The sequence below is a fragment of the Pygocentrus nattereri genome, chromosome 3, assembly GCF_015220715.1.
Source record: "Pygocentrus nattereri isolate fPygNat1 chromosome 3, fPygNat1.pri, whole genome shotgun sequence".
Lineage (NCBI taxonomy): Eukaryota > Metazoa > Chordata > Actinopteri > Characiformes > Serrasalmidae > Pygocentrus > Pygocentrus nattereri.
The window spans coordinates 37,179,913-37,188,912 of NC_051213.1; the positions used below are offsets into that span (position 1 = coordinate 37,179,913).

The window sequence follows — 9,000 nt, forward strand, 5'->3', positions numbered from 1 at the left end:
ACTATCACTCTTGACGTTAATGTTATTTTTGTGACGCTTTTTTCTCTGAATCGTATTTAGAACAAGGTACTGTGTGTAAAATTCAATGCCATTCTTCAATGTAAAATTCTTCTTTTCGTCTCTACTTTCAAAGCACTACCATGTGATGGATGGACTAAAACATCCAAACTTATTTACACTATATAATATATAAAGTATTATACACTATTTAGGGACATCTGGCCTGAACTTCAAATTCTTCAGCTGTTACTCTGCACACTCACCTCCAAATCTAGATTTTGTTTTCAGACTTTGTTCCTTTGTACTCAATTACAAGGTTGAAGTTATGAATCATTGTCATTTCTATGCTCGGTTACCAGGATGCTCTCATTTATCTTACCATCAGATAGTCCATCTCTGAAGTGCCGAGCCCCATCAATGATGTCATCATCCGTGGCAAAGGGAAGGTACCCGCAAACCATCCTGAACATTAGGACACCAAGGGACCAAACTGTTGCTGGACCAGCATGATACCTCTCTTCCAGAAGAAACTCAGGAGGGCAGTATTCATCTGTGCCTGAGAACATGAAAGAGGGAGAGAAATAAGCCGAGCTGAGCACAGACATTCATTTCTATACTAACACTGAACAGCTAAGAAGCTCATTTTACCTTCAAAACTGTTATAACCATATTTCTTGACCAAATCGCCACAGCCAAAGTCGATCAGCTTGACCTCCAAGGTGTCCTGGTTGATCAGCAAGTTCTCCGGTTTGATGTCCCGGTGCAGGACACCTCGCTTGCTGCACTGGAACGCCGCCATCACAGACTGCCACATTATATCTCGTGCCATGTCTTCAGTGATGTAACCTCCATAGTCCTGAAGGACACTGTCCAAGCTCTTGCATGGGTCAGGGCGCTCCAGGATCAAGATGTAGCGATCAGGCTCTTCAAACCACTAGAGGAGCTGGATGACGATGGGTGGTTGGATTTGCAGATAGGTGGTTGGCTCATGATCTGGAGCAGAGCCACCTCCACAGGCATAACCTTAAACTCAACAGGCTGCAGGACAATATGTGGTTAGATCAAAAGGATGCACTCATGGTGGTTTGGGATTATTATGTGTTACCATCAGCATTTATTTCAGTCAAGATTTGGAAGTAAAAAGGGTTCAGAGGCTGCAGGTGCACTTACACTTTCGACATATCGGTCATCATGCAGTTTTTGGATAAATTTGATGGCCACCTGCACACAGTCACAAGAAATATAATAAAACTACCAGCACTGAAAGGGGAAACGAAGAGATGATGATAGTAATTTAGAATTTAGAGAGTGAAAGAGCTCAGAACCTGTAGGCCATCGGACACTCGCTGTCCTTTGAAAACAGATCCGAAGCTTCCATCGCCTAGTTTTTCTCCCACAGTATAGCGAGTGGCAAAGGTGTCTGTGGGAAACAGTGTTACAAATGAACATCAGTCATCTTTAAATAGTCTAGCATGAGTTTACTGATCATTAACTGGCTATGAGAGAAGCAGTGAGATGGCCACTGTAAATATGAATCATTATCATAATTCTAGTGCACTTAAATGGGCTCCTCTTAATAAAATAAAGCGTAAATGATTTAGGTGCTTCTGACTGACCAGGCTTGGCGGCTTTCCTCTGTCTACGAGTCTGTCTCTTGGGCTGCTCCGCTGCCCCTTTTCTCTTCTTCCTTGCTGGAGCTTCAGTGTTAGAAAGCTCCAGCACTACAACCAGTCCTTTCTTAGCGGGATAGTTGTTTGTTCCCTGCAGGACAGTCTGGCTACAGCCCTCCTCTGACCTCTTTCTCTTTCCAACTGAATACAGAATTTCATACAACATAAGTTGAGTGTCTTATAGTAATGATGGGAATACTGGGAAGATACACTGAATTATACGCCAGTTTTCTTTTCTAAAGGATGTGGTGATGTCAACAGGCACTTGTGCTGCACTGGTGATAAAAGTCTCTGATTAGAGATTTTTTAAATCTAAAATCTAATATCTGATGGAATATAGGTTTTAATCTTAATGTAAAACAGCAAACTGACACAGCATTAATGTACACAGTTAAACTCAGACTGTGGAACAACCTTTGTGTTCAGAGCGTTGCTCCATCATCTGCTGTATGAGCTGAAACAGCCTGCCGTCTAACTTTCTTCTGAAAGATCAAATGTTTTCAAAGAAATCACGATTCCATAGAAAAATACACTAAACCAACTCAAATAAAAGATGCAGTGAGAATCCATTCATCTCGTTTTGTAAATGTGTCTGAGAATTAAAGCCACGCCCCCCTCATTGTATCACAATGTGATTCCATTACTCTTTACATACGTTCGTTTCCTTCGTGGTTCCTATCTGTGTAGTGACAGCAGATGGCGGACTGTGCTTCTGACAGAAACAGTGGATGTCCGTAGAAAAAGATTCAAGATTTTTTATGTCATATGCGCAGCAGAAACCCACAGTTACACTGTACAATGAAGTTCTTACTTTGCTGTTCCTCCATTCACCAAATATAATCTTAGAATAGAAAAATAGAAAAAAAGTGAAAATATAAGAATAACACTAGAAAGTACTACGGTAGTAAAAAGTACAGTTATATGTGCAGTTGAGAGAAAATTAAAGTTACGTGTGTGTGCAAGTATGTAGAGCAGCTGTTCATAAAGTGCATGTTGCAAGTAACAGATGTAAACAGTAGTGTTCTGACAGCAGTAATACAGTGTATGTAAGGTGCAGTTATTGAGTGCAAGGTTGGCCAAAATTGAAACCAGTTCAGAGTGGGAGGGAGGAAGTGGTAGTGAGTGAGGTGTTCACAAGCCTGACGGCCTTGTAGTCCTGGACCTGGCACTCCTGTAGCATCTGCCTTAAGGCAGGAGTGTGAGTCTGTGCTGTGGGTGTGTACTGTCCCTGATTATGTTGTGGGCCCTCCTGATGACACTGGTCTGGTACAGGATCTGATGATCCTGTAGTGAGGCTGCTCCTGAGATGGACTGTACAGTTTTGATCCCAAGCTGGAGAGCCTTTCTGTCCTGAGCAGTGCAGTTTCCATACCAGACCGTGATGGAGCTGGTGAGAACACTCTGAATCGCACTCCTGTAGAAGGTGCTGAGAATTTTGGCTGGCATACCAAATTTCCTCTTCTCTGAAAGTACAGTTGCTGCTAGGACTTCCTGATGATGAGGTGTGTGTTGTGAGACCAGATGAGATCCTCACTGATGTGGATGCCAAGGAATTTGAAGGCTTTCACCCTCTCCACCTCTGCCTTACCTATGTACAGGGTTTGTGCAGCTCCTGTTTCCTCTATGGATCAACAGTCATTTCCTTGGTCCTGCATTCAAGGAAAGATTGTTGTCATGACACCAGGCCACCAGCTCAGCCATCTCCTTCCTGTACGCTCTCATCCCCACCAGTGATCAGTCCAATGACTTGATGATGCCGGCGTTGGCCATGCAGTCATACGTGAAGAGCGTGTACAGAAGAGGGCACAGTACACAGCCCTGGGGGATTCCTGTGCTCACTGTTCTTGTGTTGGATGTGCGGCTGCCGACTGTGACTGACTGGGGTCTGTCTGTTAAAAAGTTCAGCACCCAGTTGCAGAGGGCGGGTGTCAGTCTGAGGGTGCGGAGCTTTTCTGAGAGTTTATATGGGATGACCGTGTGAAATGCTGAGCTGTAGTCAATAAAGAGCATTCTGACATACATGTCATTGCCCTCCAGGTGTGTGAGGGCTGTGTGAAGGGCAGTGTTCACTGCCTCGTCGATGCAACGGTTTCGATGATATACAAACTGGGGAGGATCTATAGTGTCATAAACTTATAAACTTAATCTCTGCTCTGGAAATAATTAAATAGTGGTTTGTTTGATTATCTTACATTTTTTACGACTTTCTCCGTTGTCAAACAGCCCGGGGCGGTTTAAGCTGCTTGGGGGTCTTGGGGCTACAGGTGGTCATTGGCCCTATGTGTGTAGTTACACACAGGATCCAAAAACTGGAAACCTTTGTTTTTAATGAAAATCTTCAACTTCCAGAACTGTCAGAACTTAAATGAAACTAAAGACAGCTTCTTATCCACCAGGGTCTTTTAGAATAATACATTCCACATTATATGTTATTGCAGTTGCATTCTGGCTTCTGTAACTGATACCCCATTGAAGGTACAATGGAAATTTCAAATAAGAAGCTGGTAAATTGGATGCCAGTTTCAGCTTCACCGTGCAGTATTCTCCCCATGATTCCCAAATTGAGCTGAGAGATAACTGTGGTCCAGCACAAAGCCAAACATGTCTTCAAATAGAGAAGATGTGATGTCATGACCTGGGAGTTCAGAGATGTCTGCAGCAGACAGGGAAACATTTCATCCTGAGCTGTAACATTGCCGGCTTGTCCAGGTGATGCAGGAGCTTGTAAAAATCTGGGTTCTCTGTAGAATTGTTTATTTTTTTTAACTGACTGTAAAATGTTACTTTTTTATTTAACAAAGATTCACTCATCAGCAAATTATACAGCGACTCAGCAAAAAACATACGAGTGAGACAAGCTGATTTCACAGTTCATGCAGTACAAGGTAGTTGTAGCCAGTAAATGCACCAAATTTAGTGTAATACAAAAAGGTGGTGAGGCAGTGTCAAGTCAAGAGGCATTTATTGTCATTCCATCTATGTACAAGTACACAGTGGAGTGAAATCATGTTCCTCTAGGAAAAAGGTACAACATGGAACAAAAGAGTACAAAGAGCAAACGTGCAGACATAGTGTGCAACCAAAAAATTCAACTAGAAACAGTACAATAAATAGATATTAGACAGTAAACAGACAGGACAGCGCAGCACCGTCACAGCACTTATTCCTGGACATGAGGTAGTGAGAATAAGGCGCAGAGATATTTAACATGCTGTGACCTGTGAGTGACGCAGTCAGATAACATACGTAAACACAGCAGTTACTGACGTAGTAAAACCTGAGTAAACGGTGTAGCAGCAATGTTCCAGAAAGTGTAAGTAGAGCATCAAAAGATGTATGTAGAGTATGTTTGTGTGGGGGACTTTCAGATCAGTCCTTGTGAGTTTAAAAACTTGAGGAACAAAGCTGTTGCAGAGTCTGGCAGTGATGGCACGGATGCTCCGGTACATTCTGCCAGACGGCAACAGCGAAAAAAGTCTGTGTGAGGGTTGGATGGGGTCATCCACAATGCTGGTGGCTTTGTGGATGCAAAGTGTGGTGTAGATGTCCATGTAAATGTCCAGTGTGAAAAACATCAGAGATCATTTTATACACTTATCAGTGTACAACATGTATTATGCTGAATCAACAACATACAGACATCACAGACCTGCTATTAGAATAGAGTTTTGATTATGTAGGAAAAATAATGTGTTAAGCCTTAAAAAATAACTATAAATGAGTTCATCTTACACACGGTACCTGTAGGGGATATTGTGTGAGGTTTATATTCCTCTCTTTGTGGGGTATTTCTCCTGACTTCTGGATTACTATAGCTGCTGTAACTAAATCCTAAACCTAATATCAGTAAACACATATACAGTGACTTCAAACTGCTGCAGTATGAACAGTAAATCACATTTAAGAGCCATTCCTACAAAAATCCATATAGTAGCACAGCATCCACAGCCTTTCTCTCACTGCTGTATATATCCCTATATGGTCTCCAAGCTATGAGATGATAAATGTAGTTCAGTCACTTAGATTTGAGAAGCTGAAACAGCTCCAGTTCTTGTGCAGCTGAGCTGTGCGGCAGTTTTTCTACAGACATCCAGGTTCTATCAGACGTACAGTCGCCATCTACTGGCCACCAAGAGGAATTACAGAGAGAGGCGAACGCATGTGAAGAATAACGGAATGACATTGTGCTACAATGAGGGGGGCATGGCTTTAAGTCTCAAATGGCTTCTCAATGCATCTTTATTTGAGTTGGTTTAGTGTATTTTTCTATGGAGTCGTGTTTTCTTTGAAAACATTTGATAGTTTTAAATTCACACAAATTCAGTGCACATGAATTCCAGCATCATAACAACACGTGCCAATTAGGGCGCCCTCATTATGACGTCATAATTGATGAGGATAACGACGCCACTTTCAGCACGAGGAATTTTGCCATTTCTAGTCCGTTGAAGAGAAACACACTTTCCACACGTCTAGATTACATAATTTGTAGTTATATCTTTCAGAATCTTTCAGAAGAAAGTGAGACTGCAGGCTGTTTCAGCTCATACAGCAGATGATGGAGCAGCGCTCTGAACACAAAGGTTGTTCCACACAGTCTGAGTTTAACTTTGTACATTAATGCTGTGTCAGTTTGCTGTTTTACATTAAGATTAAAACGTATATTCCATCAAATATTAGGTTTTAGATGAAAAAAATCTCTAATCAGAAACTTTTATTATCACCAAGAGTGCCTGTTGACATCACCACATCCTTTAAAAAAGAAAATTGGTGTATAATTCAGTGTATCTTCCCAGTATCATCATTACTGTAAGACATTCAGCTTATGTTGTATGAAATTCTGTATTCAGTTGGAAAGAGAAAGAGGTCAGAGGAGGGCTGTAGCCAGACTGTCCTGCAGGGAACAAACAACTATCCCGCTAAGAAAGGACAGGTTGTAGTGCTGGAGCTTTCTAACACTGAAGCTCCAGCAAGGAAGAAGAGAAAAGGGGCAGCGGAGCAGCCCAAGAGACAGACTCGTAGACAGAGGAAAGCCGCCAAGCCTGGTCAGAAGCACCTAAATCATTTACGCTTTATTTTATTAAGAGGAGCCCATTTAAGTGCACTAGAATTATGATAATGATTCATATTTACAGTGGCCATCTCACTGCTTCTCTCATAGCCAGTTAATGATCAGTAAACTCATGCTAGACTATTTAAAGATGACTGACTGATGTTCATTTGTAACACTGTTTCCCACAGACACCTTTGCCACTCGCTATACTGTGGGAGAAAAACTAGGTGAAGGAAGCTTCGGATCTGTTTTCAAAGGACAGCGAGTGTCCGATGGCCTACAGGTTCTGAGCTCTTTCACTCTCTAAATTCTAAATTACTATCATCATCTCTTCGTTTCCCCTTTCAGTGCTGGTAGTTTTATTATATTTCTTGTGACTGTGTGCAGGTGGCCATCAAATTTATCCAAAAACTGCATGATGACCGATATGTCGAAAGTGTAAGTGCACCTGCAGCCTCTGAACCCTTTTTACTTCCAAATCTTGACTGAAATAAATGCTGATGGTAACACATAATAATCCCAAACCACCATGAGTGCATCCTTTTGATCTAACCACATATTGTCCTGCAGCCTGTTGAGTTTAAAGTTATGCTTGTGGAGGTGGCTCTGCTCCAGATCATGAGCCAGCCACCCATCTGCAAATCCAACCACCCATCGTCATCCAGCTCCTCAAGTGGTTTGATGAGCCTGACCACTACATCTTGATCCTGGAGCACCCTGACCCATGCAAGAGCTTGGACAGTGTCCTTCAGGACTATGGAGGTTACGTCACTGAAGACATGGCACGAGATATAATGTGGCAGTCTGTGATGGCGGCGTTCCAGTGCAGCAAGCAAGGTGTCCTGCACCGGGACATCAAACCGGAGAACTTGCTGATCAACCAGGACATCTTGGAGGTCAAGCTGATCGACTTTGGCTGCGACGATTTGGTCAAGAAATATGGTTATAACAGTTTTGAAGGTAAAATGAGCTTCTTAGCTGTTCAATGTTAGTATAGAATTGAATGTCTGTGCTCAGTTCGGCTTATTTCTCTCCCTCTTTCATGTTCTCAGGCACAGATGAATACTGCCCTCCTGAGTTTCTTCTGGAAGAGAGGTATCGTGCTGGTCCAGCAACAGTTTGGTCCCTTGGTGTCCTAATGTTCAGGATGGTTTGCGGGTACCTTCCCTTTGCCACGGATGATGACATCATTGATGGGGCTCGGCACTTCAGAGATGGACTATCTGATGGTAAGATAAATGAGAGCATCCTGGTAAACGAGCATAGAAATGACAATGATTCATAACTTCAACCTTGTAATTGAGTACAAAGGAACAAAGAGTGAAAACAAAATCTAGATTTGGAGGTGAGTGTGCAGAGTAACAGCTGAAGAATTTGAAGTTCAGGCCAGATGTCCCTAAATAGTGTATAATACTTTATATATTATATAGTGTAAATAAGTTAATAATAGTTTGGATGTTTTAGCCCATCCATCACATGGTGGTGCTTTTGAAATTTAGAGACAAAAAGAAGAAGAAAAAAGAAGACTGATTTAGAGGTTAAGCATCTCTCTCCCATCCAATCCCGTCACTCTGTACAGAATGCCGTAATCTAATTGGCTGTTGCCTGCAGCGCACCCTGACCAGGAGGTCTAAATTGCAGCAGATACAGCAGCATGACTGGTTACGAAGCAACATGCTAACCTAGGACACGGTTAGCCAGGGAGGAGAGGAACTGAACACAAACAGAAGAAGCAGTAAAGCTCAGACATCTAGTGTTCTATAAGACAAACAGTTAGATAATGTAATATGTATACATGCCATAAATGCAATTTAAGAAGTGCTTCAGAAGTGCTTCTCTAACGCAGGTCTTTCGGTTTATGTTCCAGGTCATGACAGTTTTAGAAGAGGGCAGTTAAGGGCATGTCACAGTTCAGACCACCATGTCCTTCAGAACAGAGGAGACTAACTGCCGTTGCCGTATGATAACCATTGTAATAGTGTTTTGTGGTCATTTCCTTCATAACACACAAAAACTGCTAGTAATATGCTGATGTCTCGGTCGCTACCTAGCGAAATTTCCCGTTCTACCTTAAATGGTGCAGCAGTTAACATTCTGGTACCCGAGGTCGCTGCACCATTTAAGGTGGAATGGGAAATTGATCATGAAGCTGGCGCTTAAAAAGCTAAGTTCAGATTCTAAGAAGAAGTGATTCTAATCGTAACTGTTGAGGTAAATCAGGTAGTTGTTCAGTTTTAAAATGAAATGAAACAGGGGAACCTAAATATACAACAAATG

At 42.2% G+C, this 9,000-nt stretch overlaps 2 pseudogenes; one reads left to right on the plus strand and one right to left on the minus strand.

Annotated features, from left to right (window-relative positions):
- Nucleotides 1–323: 323 nt before the first annotated feature.
- Nucleotides 324–3,392, minus strand: LOC108429151 (annotated as a pseudogene).
- Nucleotides 3,393–5,002: 1,610 nt separating this feature from the next.
- Nucleotides 5,003–8,620, plus strand: LOC108429149 (annotated as a pseudogene).
- The last annotated feature ends 380 nt before the right edge of the window (nt 8,621–9,000 follow it).